This window comes from Myxocyprinus asiaticus, chromosome 37, assembly GCF_019703515.2.
Source record: "Myxocyprinus asiaticus isolate MX2 ecotype Aquarium Trade chromosome 37, UBuf_Myxa_2, whole genome shotgun sequence".
NCBI classification, from domain to species: domain Eukaryota; kingdom Metazoa; phylum Chordata; class Actinopteri; order Cypriniformes; family Catostomidae; genus Myxocyprinus; species Myxocyprinus asiaticus.
The window spans coordinates 39204849-39221495 of record NC_059380.1 but is presented as its reverse complement, the minus strand read 5'-3'; the positions used below and the strand labels follow the sequence as shown (position 1 = coordinate 39221495).

The following is a 16647-nucleotide window of genomic DNA, read 5'->3' as shown; positions in this document are numbered from 1 at the left end:
GTAAATGCACTCAATGGTTCAGTCACTTAGAACTAGGGCTGTGTCGATGCAATCAAATATCGATATATCACGATACTTTTTCTCAAAGACAAACAAAAGTCAGCACACTGTTTCTCCCAAATCAATTTAATGAACTTACCAAGAGAAAAAAAAAACTTGATGTTTCGAGCTACATGCTCTTCATCAGACATCATAACTGAAATATACCCAAATTAATTGGAATTGAAAACTTGAGAATCATAATCGAATCAAATCATGGTATCATGTTGTATCGCAATATATCGAATCGTGAGGGGCTTGGTGATACCCAGCACTACTCAGAACATTTACATGCACAATTATAATTGATCTACAGCTGGTTTTTGGTTGTCGAGGTACAGCCTTCATCTGTCTGTCCAAGTATAAATGGCACAATGCGTAAATCGAATATTGGAAGGAAGGACATCAACTGAGGAAGTGTTAAATGAATATTGACGGCAACTCTGCCAAAATGTTGATGCCAAAACCGCGAGGCCAATTGTGGTCTGATTAACATGTGAACATGCTGAATGAAGCCGTGCTACGATCGCATTACCTAGTAGGTCTGTTAGTCTAACATTTATATGATTTTAGTCACGTTTACATGGCATTTCTTTAAAAAACTGAATATTGTTTCAGTCTGACTTTTAAAGTGCATGTAAACATACTGACAATGATTCACAGCTCACTCGAGGACAGGATTATTATTCAAAATTTCTCCTTTTGTGTTTCACAGTACAAAGAAAGTCATAAGAGTTTGGAGGGTGAGTAAATAATGACAGAACTTTCATTTTTGGGTGAGCTATTCCTTTAGACTAAATAAAGCCGTGATCTAAGCCCTTACAGAATGTACTGACACACCACTTTGTCAAATTGTGCGGGGCGTGTCCATAACTATTCTGTCAAAATGAAAACAAATGCAGTGTTTTAGATGTTAAATGTTGAAACCTGACGGCAATCGTTCGATGTTCAGCCTCGACTTTGCATCCAAACAGATTAATTCAGAGACTTAACTGAAAATTGTAATGAGTTGTATTTCCTTTGAGGTTGCAAAGGGACTCTAAACAGTTACCATCAAAGCAACCAGGCAGACAAATGACTTTCAGTTCCCCTCTCTCCATTGGGTTAGGTGCTCTTAGACCCAAAAATAATTGTGTATATTAAATTCCAGGCAGCTTGAGGACAAGCAGCTGTAGAAACACTGTGAAGATGTGGGGTGGGGGGGGTGTTTCAGGCATGTAGGCATTCTACAAGACACCTTAAAAACAGCCACAACATGCCTTTCCACCACCGTATTTTTTTTATATATTTAATATTATGTTGTTAGTGTTTTTTCCCCCGTTCATTTTTTCCATAGGGATTTGATAAAATCCTTCATAAAATAGTTCTAAGCCATGAATCAAACCAACCAGCTCCGAAGTGAATCACAACACTACAAACTTTGATTTGAAGCAAAAAACTATTTGAAAATCAGACAAAAAGACAAAGATACAAGACTCTGCACTTAATGTCTTCCATGAGGGAATGAACTACAGCTCCCTTGAAGCATTGCGAATGATGTAATCAAAATAAAAAACTACAGAAAAATATAAAACTATTGATTTAAAGTTGTTGATTATGATTATATAACTAATATATTTTATGTTTATTGCAAAATATTAAAAGAGTGTAGGGAGAGTGACTTGATTGCGTCATTCGCAGTGTCATGGGAGTGGGCGGTTGCTGCAGAGCTCTTTTGGTGCACTTTGTTGGCCATGATTCTCTGATTGGTGGATTTCTCTTCAGGACTATGGGTAGTGTAGTTCTTCAACAGAAATGTCACTATTAAACACGATTTTTAAAAAATTAAGTTGAAATAACACAGACAAATGGCTTCAATAGAAGCATATACCATCGATTAACAACCTCGGAACTCATGGTAGGTCTGTCTTTAAAAGTTTATAAATTATCGTTTACAATCAGTTCCCCTTATGTTGTGCTCAATTAATCTGATCGATTTTGTATCGACTTTGCAACAAAATCAAGCTGTTTGGTCAAAATCACCCTTTTAATTAATCTTAGAGCACATATACATAAAGTGCTTAAAATGATCAAGATGCTTTAGCTATATCGCCCAGCCCTTAAACAAACACGCTCATTCACTCATTCTAGGGACCTCCCATAGGGACCATGTGCTCCTCACCTGTTGTCCACTGTCGTGACAGCTGGTCCTCAGTCGCTTAAAACCTTCCAACCTCTAGCAATCCTCCTCCACTTCTTTAAAACACAGATCATATCTGACAATAAACATCGAGCCCCCCACCTGTTGTCCTACTGTAACACAGTCTGTGCTGTGAAATTAATTCACCCGTACAACAGGTAAAAGCCACAGGGATAGTTTCATCGGTCGTACGCCTCGCTGCACTTTGTTGGGAGCTCCATTTTGTTAGGAAGTTTTGGGAGGGAAACTCTGCTGTTGTTCTTGGATAGAAAAGCCATTCACATTACAGATATTTTGACATGAGAATTTATGAATTTAGTGCAGATTATGGCCAACCGTGCAGTTCTTGTGATGTTGGTGATGCTGAAGACAATCAAATCATTACAGCAAAGAGTTTGGAATTTAATTAATGTATGTGGCGGTGGGGGCGTGGTCGAGCATTCATCCGGAGTGAGAGAAAGCGGTAAGGGTGCGCACACCTGAGCGCTATAATGTCGAACACCTGTTTCTGATTGCAGTAAGCATTGGGGAGAGCAATAAAAGGAACCACACCAGTGAGCGAGAGAGAGAGAGAGAGAGAGACAGAGAGAGAGAGAGAGAGAGAGAGAGAGAGAGAGAGAGAGAGCTACCACACATAAACAAAGACTGTGTTGAGTTGTGACTGCTGAAAAGCAAGCCTGTTGTGTGATCATTTGAATATTGTGCTGAAAAGCCATTTTTGAGTTTGTTTAATTAAAGTCCTACCTTTGAGTTGAAATCCCCAGTTTACAGTTTCCTCCTTTCCCATCCAACGAACCTCTCCACACTGTTTGGCTTACATCAATTAGTGACACATCTGTTCGGTTTGTTCGGGGCCCTGGCTACATTTCAGCACCTTATGGACCGAGTCCTCAAACCACACTCTGCTTACGCCGCTGCCTATCTGGATGACATCATTATATACAGTAATGATTGGCAGTGGCATATGCAGCATCTGAGGGCGGTTCTGAGGTCGCTGCGACGAGCGGGACTCACGGCAAACCCCAAGAAGTGCGCAGCTGGATGGGTGGAGGTATGGTATCTGGGGTTCCACTTGGGTCATGGGCAGGTGGGTCCCCAAATTGATAAGACTGCGGTGATTGCGACCTGCCCAAGACCTAAGACCAAAAAGGAGGTGAGACAGTTCCTGGGGCTGGCTGGCTATTATAGAAGGTTTGTGCCTAATTATTCGGATGTCACCAGCCCACTGAATGATCTCACAAGAAAGGGAGCTCCAGACCCGGTCCAGTGGACGGAGCAGTGTCAACAGGCGTTTACGCAGGTGAAAGCTGCACTTTGTGGCGGACTGCTTTTACATTCACCCGATTTCTCTCACACATTCATTTTACAGACGGACACTTCAGACAGGGGCCTGGGGGCGGTGCTCTCGCAGGAGGTGGAGGAGCGCCCGGTGCTCACTGAGGGAGACTAAGTACAGCACCATTGAAAAAGAGTGTCTTGCCATCAAGTGGAACGTCCTCACTCTCTGGTACTACCCGTTGGTGCGTGCCTTCACCCTCTGTTCAGATCACGCCCCATTCCAATTGCTCCACCGCATGAAAGATACCAAAGCGCGGATCACCCGCTGGTATCTGACTCTTCAGCCATTTAGATTCGAGGTGGTCAACAGACAGGGGGCGCAGATGGCTGTTGCGGACTTCATTTCCAGAAATGGGGGGGGGGGGGCTGTTCGTCCGGAGTGAGAGAAAGCGGTAAGGGTGCACACATCTGAGCGCTATAATGTCTAACACCTGTTTCTGATTGCAGTAAGCATTGGGGAGAGCAGTAAAAGGAACCAAGCCAGTGTGGAGAGGTTCGTTGGATGGGAAAGGAGGAAACGGTAAACTGGGGTTTTCAACTCAAAGGCAGGACTTTAATTAATCTCAAAATTGGCTTTTCAGCACAATATTCAAATGATCACACAACAGGCTTGCTTTTCAGCAGTCACAGCTCAACACAGTCTTTGTTTATGTGTGGTAGCTCTCTCTCTCTCTGTCACCGGCGTGGTTCCTTCTCTACCCAATACTTACTGCAATCAGAAACAGGTGTTAGACATTATAGCGCTCAGGTGTGTGCATCCTTACCGCTTTTTACTTTGTTACCATGACAATGTAATGGCGCAAACCCTTAAAGTCTAAAAAATGATTTACACAACAGCTCAAATAATCCACAAGTTTTAACAGAAGAATTAATGTAAAGGCTTTTATAAAATCATAAGCATCATTTTATTTTTTATTTTTTTATAATTTTTTTAAATCCCCTTTTCTCCCAATTTGGAATTCCCAATTCCCACTACTTAGTAGGTCCTCGTGGTAGCGCGGTTACTCACCTCAATCCAGGTGGCGGAGGACAAGTCTCAGTTGCCTCCGCTTCTGAGACCGTCAATCCGTGCATCTTATCACGTGGCTCATTGTGCATGACACCGCGGAGACTCACAGCATGTGGAGGCTCATGCTACTCTCCGCGATCCACGCACAACTTACCACACGCCCCATTGAGAGTGAGAACTGGAGTCACTCAGCACACCCTGGATTCGAACTCGAAACTCCAGGGGTGGTAGTCAACGTCAATACTCGCTGAGCTACCCAGGCCCCCGTAAGCATCATTTTAAAGAAAAGTAGGGACGATTCGAAACAATTTTTTGTGGTAACCAACATTATGCCACCAGGCTATCTCACAGTAAAATCGGAAACATTAGATAGAATTTTCCAGAAATTCAAAAAACTGCCCCCAGTGGCCAAAGCGGTATGTGTTGTTGAGCGTATGGATACATGTGAGTGCCATTTTCCAGGTGAAATGTCCACAGATGAATAATGTGAAGATGAATGCATATTTTATATATTGTATCCCCAAACCTAAACCTAACCATTAGTGGAGTAAAAATGTTATATTAGAGGGAAAAATGCAACCTCCAAATCAAGTTCGTCACCGATTAAGCAAACGCAATTACTTCCTGGTTTCAATGCGTGATCCGAACCCAGGTTTCCCACGCTGCTGACGCCACGCGCTTCCAGTCACACCCCAGGGGAAGGTAAACACACTGGAGCCCATGCAAAAATGTGTGATAGGAGATGGCACTTGACAGCGAGTCGGCATAATGTGGCCGATCCTAGGGGGTACTCGAATTCTCGGAAACAACATTCTGACTTTCCATGTGAGCATGTCGATGCCACAAATGCTGTCGATTGAGCTCACCTTGTATTGAACCTGGACTATTCTTTCAATGACTAGGAAATAGAGCTGAATCTTAAAGGTTTCTTATTTATTTTACATCATAACATTTCTTTGTTTTAAACTTTTCAAAATTGTAAAAGGTTTTGTTTATTTCCAGGTTTAAATTAGATTCTGTTTGATTCAAACGTAGGCTCATACTTTTGGGCCATACTGGAACACTTTAGGTGTACAGCAAGCTTCTTCGTGTGGAGCAAATGGGTCTGTATATAAAGCTGATGCGTCAAGGGAAAAAAAACTAATGCAGAGTGCATTTTCTGTGCCAAGCTCTTAAATGCCACTACACTCGGAAAACCTGCCAAGACTTTTCAAAAGAGTCCAACCAGAACCATCACTTTATTAGGCCTTGACGTATCATAAGTCACATCTTTATAAAAACACTGTAAAAAAAAAAAAAAAGGTAATGTGTAAATATTAATTAAAACATAAATGAATATTAAATGTGTTTTCCAAACACAAAGAAGCAATTATGGTGTTGACTGATGCAACAAATGTGAAGCCACTTCACATTCTTCATGTGAAGAATGTTTCAAGAGTGCAATGAGAAATCACATTCAATGACTATAATATCGATTCAAATTGTAAAAGACTGGCATACAATACAGTAGGGTTCAAAAGAGTCCACTTGTGAAAATGGTTCTAGTTTGCATTTTTCTAATGTTATAGTTTTTACATTAAAAATGATGAGATCAGCATAACAATTTGACAAATATGATCAGACATGATTTGAGAATGTTCCAGAAAGCATCTTACTTTATGTGCTTCAATGGAAGCAAGGAAGTCTTACCTTTTGTACAAATTATTTAACATGGTCAATTTGAATAAATGTGCTTATTTGATTAGTGAACTAAAAATAGTGCAGAATTGTTCATATTTCTTTTTTATTTTACATTATAAGGGTTCTTTTTGTTACACTTTTCAAAATCCTTGAACGTTCTGTTTATATTCCGGGTTTAAATTCGGTTAGAGTCCCAGATTTTCAATGTGGACTTCTTGAATCCCACTATACACCGATCAGCCACAACATTAAAACCACCTGCCTAATATTGTGTAGGTCCCCCTCATGCCACCAAAATAGCACCAACCTGCATCTCATAATAGCATTCTGAGATGATATTCTTCTCACCACAATTGTACAGAGTGGTTATCAGAGTTACCGTAGACTTTGTCAGTTTGAACCAGTCTGGCCATTCTCTGTTGACCTCTCTCATTAACAAGGTGTTTCCATCCACAGCACTGCAGCTCACTGGATGTTTTTGGTTTTTGTTAAATTCTAGAGACTGTTGTGTGTGAAAATCCCAGGAGATCAGCAGTTACAGAAATACTCAAACCACCCCATCTGGCACCAACAATCATGCCACGGTCCAAATCAGTGAGATCACATTTTTCCCCCATTCTGATGGTTGCTGTGAACATTACCTGAAGCTCCTGACCCGTATCTGCATGATTTTATGCACTGCAGCCACACGATTGGCTGATTAGATAATCGCATGGATTATCAGTTGGTGCCAGACGGGCTGGTTTGAGTATTTCTGTAACTGCTGATCTCCTGGGATTTTCACACACAACAGTCTCTAGAATTTACTCTGAATGGAGCCAAAAACAAAAAACATACAGTGAGTGCCAGTTCTGTGGACGGAAACGCCTTGTTGATGAGAGAGTTCAACAGAGAATGTCCAGAATGATTAGAACTGACAAAGTCTACGGTAACTCAGATAACCGCTCTGTACAATTGTGTTGAGAAGAATATCATCTCAGAATGCTATTCTGAGATGCGGGTTGGCGCTGTTTTGGTGGCACGAGGGGGACCTACACAATATTAGGCAGGTGGTTTTAATGTTGTGGCTGATTGGTGTATAAAGAAAAAGACTACAACAAAACATGATTTACAGAAGTGGACTGGAGTGTACTAATGAACTATAGCCATATCTGAAAATATTTGCTGTGCGCTAGCATCATATAGGCCTATATACCTAATAATTATTGCTCACATAATTGTCATGATTAAATATCTAGGTGCTAACTGTGTAAAATGTGGCCAGGATAACAGTTTAAATATATCTAGTAGGTGAAGCTCTGGAGGAAAAAACAAATGGAATATCTGACCAGCATCACTGCAGGGTGCCTGATTAGCAAAACCATTTGGAGTTGCTTTGAATTGCAGTGATTTGCAAGTTTCAGGTCTTCTTAAGCACCTTCCCCTTACGCCTCCACCACTAAACTAACGAAATAACCTGCTGTCAGAATACACAATGCACTCCACACCGTCTATGGTGCATGTTGCTGCGGGATACAGGATCACTATGGGGACTGCATGGCACGCTGCTTGGCAGGGCATAAAGACTCGCAGGGCATTATGGCTGTGTTCGGAATTGTGTAGTACCATACTACATTTACCATTTCTGCAGTATAAAGTATGTATACCATGCAGGGCCATAGCAGGAAATTCTGGGCCTGCTGACTATATATTGCTCTGGGCCCCTTTCCTATTAAAATAATACAGTACTGAATTTGTTGTGGGGCCCCCTGGACCTTTGGGCCCCTAGAATTGTTACCACCTTTCACCCTACTAGCAATGGCCCTGATACCATGCACAGTATGCAAAATTGTCTGTACTAGAAAGATGCCGTTGACTTTACAAAAAGAGTGTTACAAAGCAGGGTTTTTTTTTTAAAAAATGTATATATATAATTCTTGAGGTTTTAGCTCATGTAGTATTATTTATGTTGTTTTGTTGCAAATAGTTGTTTCGTGTGATGTCACCATTAGGGTGATCTGTATCCCCTTTGGTCAAGTTGGACCTTGTTAACTTGATCTCAGTTCTCCTTGTGCATGTGCAACTGAAATACAGGTTTATATGCATTTCAGTGGAGAATAAAGTTTATTTAATGACTGACCTAGAATCAGTTAAAATCTTCATTATTTTATCTGAGTTAAGTCTACTTGCATCTAGTTACCTTAACTTAAATAGTAAATTCATTCTATATGAACACCAAGTTAAGTGAACTTAATAAGACAAGTTTTGGAGATGCCATTACTCAATTCAGAGGAGTTTACTTAATCAATTGAGTAAAGTCAACCTATTATGGTTTTCAGTGTAGTGGGCATGCATTGAACGTGTTCATATTCACTCGCTGTCAGAAGAGTACAGTTTGAAAGGCATCGTGGTTGACTGGGTGCGATCCCACCCGAAACGCACAAAAACAAAGTATATCTGGGCCTTTAGACTCAGCCAGGGTACACATGGAATACCTGGATGATCTACTAAATTTTCCCAAAAATAAATTAATTAAAAATAAACGGTTCTTTGCACATCCCTACAACAGAGTGACCACTGGGATGATTGAACCAAAGCAATATCTGCCACAATTTGCTTCTTGACTCATTATTTGATCAGACTGCTATAAAAGTTAAGACATCGTCACACAAAATTGTATTAAAACTGCTAAGGTTGGTTTTTTTTTTAACTGGCTGCCACTTCCTGAACTGAACATGCAACTTAGTGAGGTAATGAAACAATGATGTAATTGTTTGAAATATTTATCATTAAGGAATGCGAACTGTTTCACATTCTAATTTTTAAAAACAGACTGGAGAACACAGTAGTATATAGTATGCAATATGCAGTAAGCGGAACGCTAGTATTCCATTTAATAAGAACACACTGTCTGATGTCATAAAGAGTTGCAGTGGGATGATACGGAGGGCATTATGTGGCATTTCTCATTACTTTCTGTCTAGTTATGTGAAAACCATATGCATAAAATGGGCTAAAGGAAAACTCTATGTTTTGTTATTTAAGATAAAAATTAAACACTATATTGAGTTACTTGTTGGTTTTGAAAAACAGCAAAGCAATACTTACTAGGACTTTATGTGAAGCTTTTAAGTTATTTATTTGATCGTCTCATACGTTTTTCTTTTTTTGTCTTTTATACTTTTTGTAAATTGACATACTAATATATATATATATATATATCTCTATCTAAGTGGTTGTTGACATATGCCAAAAAAAAAAAAAAAAAAAGCAGGACATTATAACACCATAAAAAGTTCCAGCGAGATACGTGTGTGCGATTATGACATCATAAGCATTCCCGGATGCCATAGGTGCAATTTGTGACATCATAAATACTTCAAGGTGGATGATGCAACAGGCATAGTGACATCAGAACGACTAGCAGCAGGTTTTTTATGACATGAAAAAGAATAGCAGGGGATTATCTGGCATTATGGCATTCTAAAAACTTGCAGGGTGCATGGGTGGGATTATGACATCATGGCTGAATGTTTTGCTGCACCAGAATCTCATGTTTACAGTTAAGCGCTAAGGCGGTTAGTATAATACTGCATCAGTCCAGACAGCGATCGTAAATTAAGATCACCAAACCGATGTATGCGCATTTAGCCGTAAAAAAAAATAAAATAAAACAAATAAATAAATAAAAAAAAACAGGTGAAAGGCCGCATTCCTGATGCAGCATGACAAATAAACACTCTCTGCATTCAGCACAACCTCGCAATGATCATCACAATGATTTACATTTGCTTTGCAGTTCAGAGAGACTTTAAATGGCATGTCGAATCTGTGAAACTGGTTTATTAGCATTCACAAATAGCCGCAAATAGCGTCCGGCCGACGCGGCGCGTTAAGTAAAAACACAAACCAGTGAGAAGGACTGAGTGACACCCGCTGCGATTCTGTCATGCGACAATGTAACGCGTAAAATGGTGATTTCTCTTTGGAGTACCGCGCGTCTGCTGCAGTGGAGATGGACACCAGATCAGGATTACTAACAGTAACATGGAACATTTTATAACCGATAGATTACGACAGTTCCATCGCAAACAGAGACACATCAGCACTATCAAACAGGTATAGGAACCTTGGATGTGCAAATGCCTGTTTGCCCTTTGGAAAAAGGCAAAATTCAAGTCTCAGGATCTGACCACGCCTGTTTGCATCCATATTCTACTGTACCGTTATTCCACAGAGCAAACCTATGATACCCACTATTGATTCCAAACATCCTCTAACCTCAATCCTGGTCTGAATTTAGCATGCATTGTGTTAAACGGTGATTTGAAAACATCAAGGCCTCTAAAACAGGATCAGCGCACAAATACACCTGGATTTGGCGAACTGTGTTATTTCATTGACGCAAACTAGTGATTTGGACTCCATCACCACCCACATATTTAGTAGGAAAGCGCTACGCTTATTGCGGTAAAAATTGGTTTACGCAAGCATCTTTTAGCCTGAATCTTCTTATAAAACATCTTATGGTGAAATAAAGGGTTTATCTGCACTTACCGATAAAAGAATACGTGATAAACTTCGCCGCCTTTGCAGTCCGCAGCGCGCAATGAGCGAGAGAGAGGCTGGACACACTGCGCTGGGAGTGACCGATGCGCACTGCCTCCCTCCCAGTCAGCTGCTGCACTGAGACGCGGGGCGGGGAATTTACTCACCCTACTATAGAGAAGACAATGGCTGCCTTCACCATAGTAGTAGAGTGGAGAAGACCGATTCAGCTCATTCCAATAAACCGGTCACAATGTTTTTCATCGAGTTACATAAGTTACTGGTGTTTACTACCATGTTGGTGGTGTTTTACACAGGCCGTGATTATGTTATGTGCCGCTAGAGAATTTTGATACCTGCTAAACAGTGTCAAATGTTTGGTTGGTTATGGTTCCTACGTAGTAGCTTTGAGAACTTCAGATCATTTGATTAATTGAACCAGTTCATACAAATCGATTCCATTATTCTTTTTAGTCACCGCTGAAACGTTTCCTCAGCAGGTGCTACAAATGTGTTAAGATATTGCTGTTTATCACAATGTTTTAATTAAGTTACATAAATGAAGGTTCATTTAGGTGTTGTGGCCTAGTTAGTATGCTCATTTCTTAACATTTTTATTTGAATTTTGTTTTGTATCTGACTGCAGACTGTTGAATACGTCGACATATTGGTCTTGTGTTTTGGAAGTAGACAAGAAATGAATGAAAATGGGAAAGAAATGACCAAGTTGGTTCAACTTAAATCATTAAGTTAACTCAACAAAATACTTTGTCATCTCAACTCAAAATTCTAAGGCAGCGGGGGAACAAATGAAGTTTAAACAGTTGAAACACCAGATAGTTTTGTCATATTGATGTTGTTGCCCTTGTTGTTACAATAAAACTTTTGTTGACTGGACTTTAAAATATCATTTGAGTCAACTTAAGTAAATCCATCATTTTGAGATATTTTTTTAAAGGTTAACTCCACTTTAAGGGTAAATTAATTTAACATGGATTTTTTGCTACCACCCCTGGAGTTGCGAGTTCGAATCTAGGGCGTGCTGAGTGACTCCAGCCAGGTCTCCTAAGCAACCAAATTGGCCCAGTTGCTAGGGAGGGTAGAGTCACATGGGGTAACATCCTTATTGTCACTACAATGTGGTTCTCGCTCTCGGTGGGGTGCGTGGTGAGTTGTTCGTGGATGCCGCGGAGAATAGCGTGAAGCCTCCACACGCGCTATGTCTCCGTGTTAACGTGCTTAACGAGCCACGTGATAAGATGCGTGGATTGACGGTCTCAGATGTCCTCCGCCACCCGGATTGAGGTGAGTCACTACGCCACCACAAGGACTTAGAGTGCATTGGGAATTGGGCATTCCAAATTGGGGAGAAAAGGGGAGAACCCCCCCCCCCCCCAAATAAAAACACATGGATTTTTTTTTGTCAAGTTACCTCAAAATTTAAAGGCCTCTATCAATAATAATAATAATAAAAAAGTTGACTCTTTGTTTTGAATTGTTTTTGACAGTGTAGCTATGACCGTAATGTTTGGTGTAATAGCAAGTACAACCCCCCCGATGTTTATACCATGATCAATGGAAATATGTAAATACTTCACACTGCAACCCTGCCAGTGTTCAAGAAAAATCTACGCCCTTGGGTGTAAGCTAGAAATATCATACCCACTAAAGATTCTGTCAAATGCTGGGTTGTTTATGGTTCCTATCAAGTAGTGATGTAGACAACTCTGATTCATTCCAACTGTTTGCTTGGTTCAATTCAATGAACCAGTCCAAACAATCGATTCGCTGATTATTATTTGTTATCTCTCAAATGTGTATAGATATAAATAAATATTAAAATGAATTGGAGGAAATTGTAACGCTCAATATTGTGGATGTAGGAAAGGAAGTCCCACTTTACAGGTAAAAGAGACAATAATCTTTTACATACAGACATCACCTGTCAGTCAATTCGAGAACATACATGTGCATTAGCGGAACCAGCCTGATAAATAGCATTTTTTTTTGGGGGGGGGGGGTGATCTGAGCTAATGAAACACAATTTATGATACTATTGTTGTCAGATTTAACTGCTGATTTCAAATATATCCTTTGATTGAAATCTTAACCAAACGTTTTGAAGATTTCTGTCCTTCCCCAGTCCAGTAGGTAGGAACTGCACTTTTATGCCGCTTGTATCCATAAAAAATAGCTTTCTGGGAGCATTCCAAAGACAGCCACTGCGTGGACTGACTTGCCTTGAAAGGGACTTTGTCTATGCTCAAGTAAGGATGAATGGCAATGTTATTTTTGAAATAATTTGCTAAAAAAAACAGTAAGATCAAGCAGTGGCATAAGGGATCTTATTGATTAAAAATAATTAACCTTGTAAGACTGAGTATTGTTAATAAAGTGGTGGTCAGTCCAAATATGCAGAACACTTTTCATTAACTATTTATGTCGGCACATATTTCTTCCCCAATCAGATGAAGAGCTTTGTATACAAGGCTTCAGTCGCATTCATAATACATAAAGAAGGACTTTTATATCTAAAGAACCGGAATGGATTTCCTGTTGGGTGGGCCTGGCAACTGTCTCTCCCAACCAAGGACAACATGCACATCCACATGGATTCTGTTCCCTTAAAGGGATAGTTCACCCAAAAATTTAAATTCTCTCATGATGTACTCATCCTCCTGGCATCCCAGATGTGTATGATTTTCTTTCTTCAGCAGACCACAAATGTAGATTTTTAGAAGAATATTTCAGCTCTGTATGTCCATACAATGCAAGTGAATGGGTGCCAAAATTTATTTTGAAGCTCCAAAATCCACATGAAGGGAGCATAAAAGTAATCCATATGACTGCAGTGGTTAAATCAATGTGTTTCAGATACGATATGATAGGTGTGGATGAGAAACAGATCAATATTTAAGTCATTTTTATCATAAATTCTCCTCCCTGCCCAGTAGGGGGCAATATGCACAAAGAATACGAATCGCCAAAAACAAAAGAAGACTTTGAAAGTGAAGGAAAAAGGAGTTAAATATTGAACTGTTTCACCCACACCTATCATATCACTTAAGAAGATATGGATTAAACCACTGGAGTCGTCTGGAGTCCTTTTCTGTTGCCCTTATGTGAATTTTGGAGCTTCAATATTTTGGCTACCATTCACTTGCATTATATGGACCTACAGAGCTGAAATATTCTTCTAAAAATCTTCATTTGTGTTCTGCAGAATAAAGAAAGTCATTACACATCTGGGATTGCATGATGGTGAGTAAATGATGAGAGAATTTTCATTTTTGGGTGAACTATCCCTTTACATGTAACATTTTCCCTACCATGTGATCTCGACTCAGAAACAGAAATATTTTCTGAATTATTTCTTATTTAGGTTTAGGTTATGGAAAAAGTCTGCATTATCAGTTAAACAAATATCTTGGCACTCCAAATACAAACACATTTGATGAATCTCCAAAGAATTTATCGTACGATTTCATTAGATCAGACATTTAGATTCAACATCCTATAATTCATAAGTAAGAAGAGAACACAGAAGTGGAGACACCCTCATGTTGTCCCAGTATTGATATCGATTATGACCACGTGTGTGTGTGTCATCTACAATTTACAGAGGCTTCAAGCAGCTACAGTACAGATTGGAGTCAACAAATGGAAAATGCAGAACTGGGGATGCAGATTTCATGATCCAACTCAAAAGGAATGACAGCTGTGGACACATATGAGAGTGCTGAGACAATTTACCGCTGGATTACAGAATGTGTTTCTAATGCAACAGCAGGGACAGGGACAGTTAGTCTGGATGTAGCCATGTCCGGACCTCAGTCCCTATTGTATCTGATGTACTTTCCACACTTGATATTGTTAAAGAGATAGTTCACCCCAAAAAGGTAAATTCTCTCATCATTTACTCACCCTCATGCCATCCCAGATGTGAATGACTTTCTTTCTTCTGCAGAACACAAACAAAGATTTTTCAAAGAATAGTTCAGCTCTGTAGGTCCATACAATGTGATCGGACCTTTGCAGCTCCAAAAATCACATAAAGGCAGCATAAAAGTAATCCATAAGACTGCAGTGGTTTAATCCATATCTTCAGAAGCGATATAATAGGTGTGGGTGAGAAACAGATCAATTTCTAAGTCCTTTTTTACTCTAAATCTCTACTTTCACTTTTACATCTGTTACAAAGTCACATGTGCCTGTTTAGTTTGACTTTCACGTCTGAAAGTGAAAGTGGAGATTTATAGTAAAAAAAAAAAGGTCTTAAATATTGATCTGTTTCTCACTCACACCTATTATATAGCTTCTGAAGGCATGGATAAAACCACTGGAGTCCTATGGATTACTTTTATGCTGCCTTTATGTGATTTTTGGAGCTGCAAAGGTCTGGTCACCATTCACTTGCATTGTATGGACCTACAGAGCTGAAATATTTTTCTAAAAATCTTCATTTGTGTTCTGCTGAAGAAAGAAAGTCATACACATCTGGGATTGCATGATGGTGAGTAAATGATGAGAGAATTTTCATTTTTGGGTGAACTATCCCTATAACCACATTTTTTACTTCCAAACTTATCTGACTTTTTTTTTTTTGTAACAATTCACTAACATTGTAAGTGCCTCACTGTAACCTAGATTTTTGCATTTTAAAGAAAAGGAGGGAAGAAAAGTCTAAATTAAAATTTGTGGTAATCAACATTATGCCACAAATGCTGTCGATTGAGCTTAACTTGTATTGAACTAGGAATTTTCCATTAAGCATAGTGTAAAAGTCTTTGAGAGTTCAGTTCCTCTGCAGGCCCACCCGGACGAGAAGGATTCCCCTTCATCTCTGGGAACGTTCAACTCTGGGGTCTCCCTGGATGGAGTGGGCCTCTCAGCGTTCCCACATCTTTTGAGTGGAAACCGAGGCCAGCTGAGAGCAGTTCAGCAGGTTTGCCATCCCTGCCGAGGGCAAACGCGACCCCTCTGCGCTCTGGAATGCGTTGGGCCCTGTCGCCTCTCCATCTCTCCACACAAACGCTCTGTGATGATGAGAGAAGAGAGAGAGATAGCAGGGAGACAGATTTAAAGGGATACATTTAAACCGAACATTCTGTCATCATTTACTCACCCTCATGTCTTTCCAAACATGTATGATTGAAGTTTAGCAGAGTATTGACATTGTTCTTATCTATGCAATAAAAGTAAACCATGACCATGCCTGTCAAGCTCCTTAAAGGACAATGTGTGCTATATTTCAAGTCTTCTAAAGTTGAAAGTCTTCTCAACCCGCCATAACTCTAAAATCTATTTTGCAGAGTTAAACTAAACTAAAGTGTCAAGACATGTTGCCAAATGGCATTGGTTCTTGGGTGTGTCAAAACCGATTGCAACAAGACAAATCTGAATATACGCTATCACAAATGAGATTTCTATGAAACCCCTTAGAGGACAGGGAAGGAATTTCTTTTTTTTTTTTTTTTTTCTGAAAAAGCTTTGCGTTCTCTTGCAATAGTTTTGCTATTCCTCGCAATTATTTTGTGTTCCCTTGCAGTTACTCATCCCTTATGAAAATGAACCATGGTTTCACTATACTAAAACTGCAGTAACCATGACTGTAGTAACCATTTTAAAAACCATGGTACATGTAGCACAAATTAACCATGGTATTTCTATAGTAAAGTGAACCATGTTATGGCCAAATTATTAGGATTTTTTTTTTTTTTTTTTAGATTTGGTTTTCCTATATTATTAAAGGAATATTTTGGGTTAAATACAAGTTAAGCTCAATCGACAGCATTTGTGGCATAAAAATTATCACCACAAGAATGAATTTTGACTCGTCCCTCCTGTAAAAAAGAGCAAAAATCTGTGTTACAGT

The 16647-nt window shown here is 39.6% G+C and overlaps 1 protein-coding gene across 3 annotated transcripts in view; it reads right to left on the bottom strand.

Annotated features, from left to right (window-relative positions):
• The window catches only part of LOC127427841 (spectrin beta chain, non-erythrocytic 1-like), a 117429-nt gene extending 106539 nt beyond the window's left edge, over positions 1-10890 (bottom strand). For 2 of the 3 annotated variants that reach the window (XR_007894987.1, XM_051675666.1), the window contains exon 1: positions 10782-10890. The gene's annotated coding sequence lies outside the window, so the exon portion shown is untranslated. The remainder of the gene's footprint in view (positions 1-10781) is intronic. The other variant, XM_051675667.1, reaches the window with a different exon arrangement.
• Between the last annotated feature and the right edge of the window lie 5757 nt (positions 10891-16647).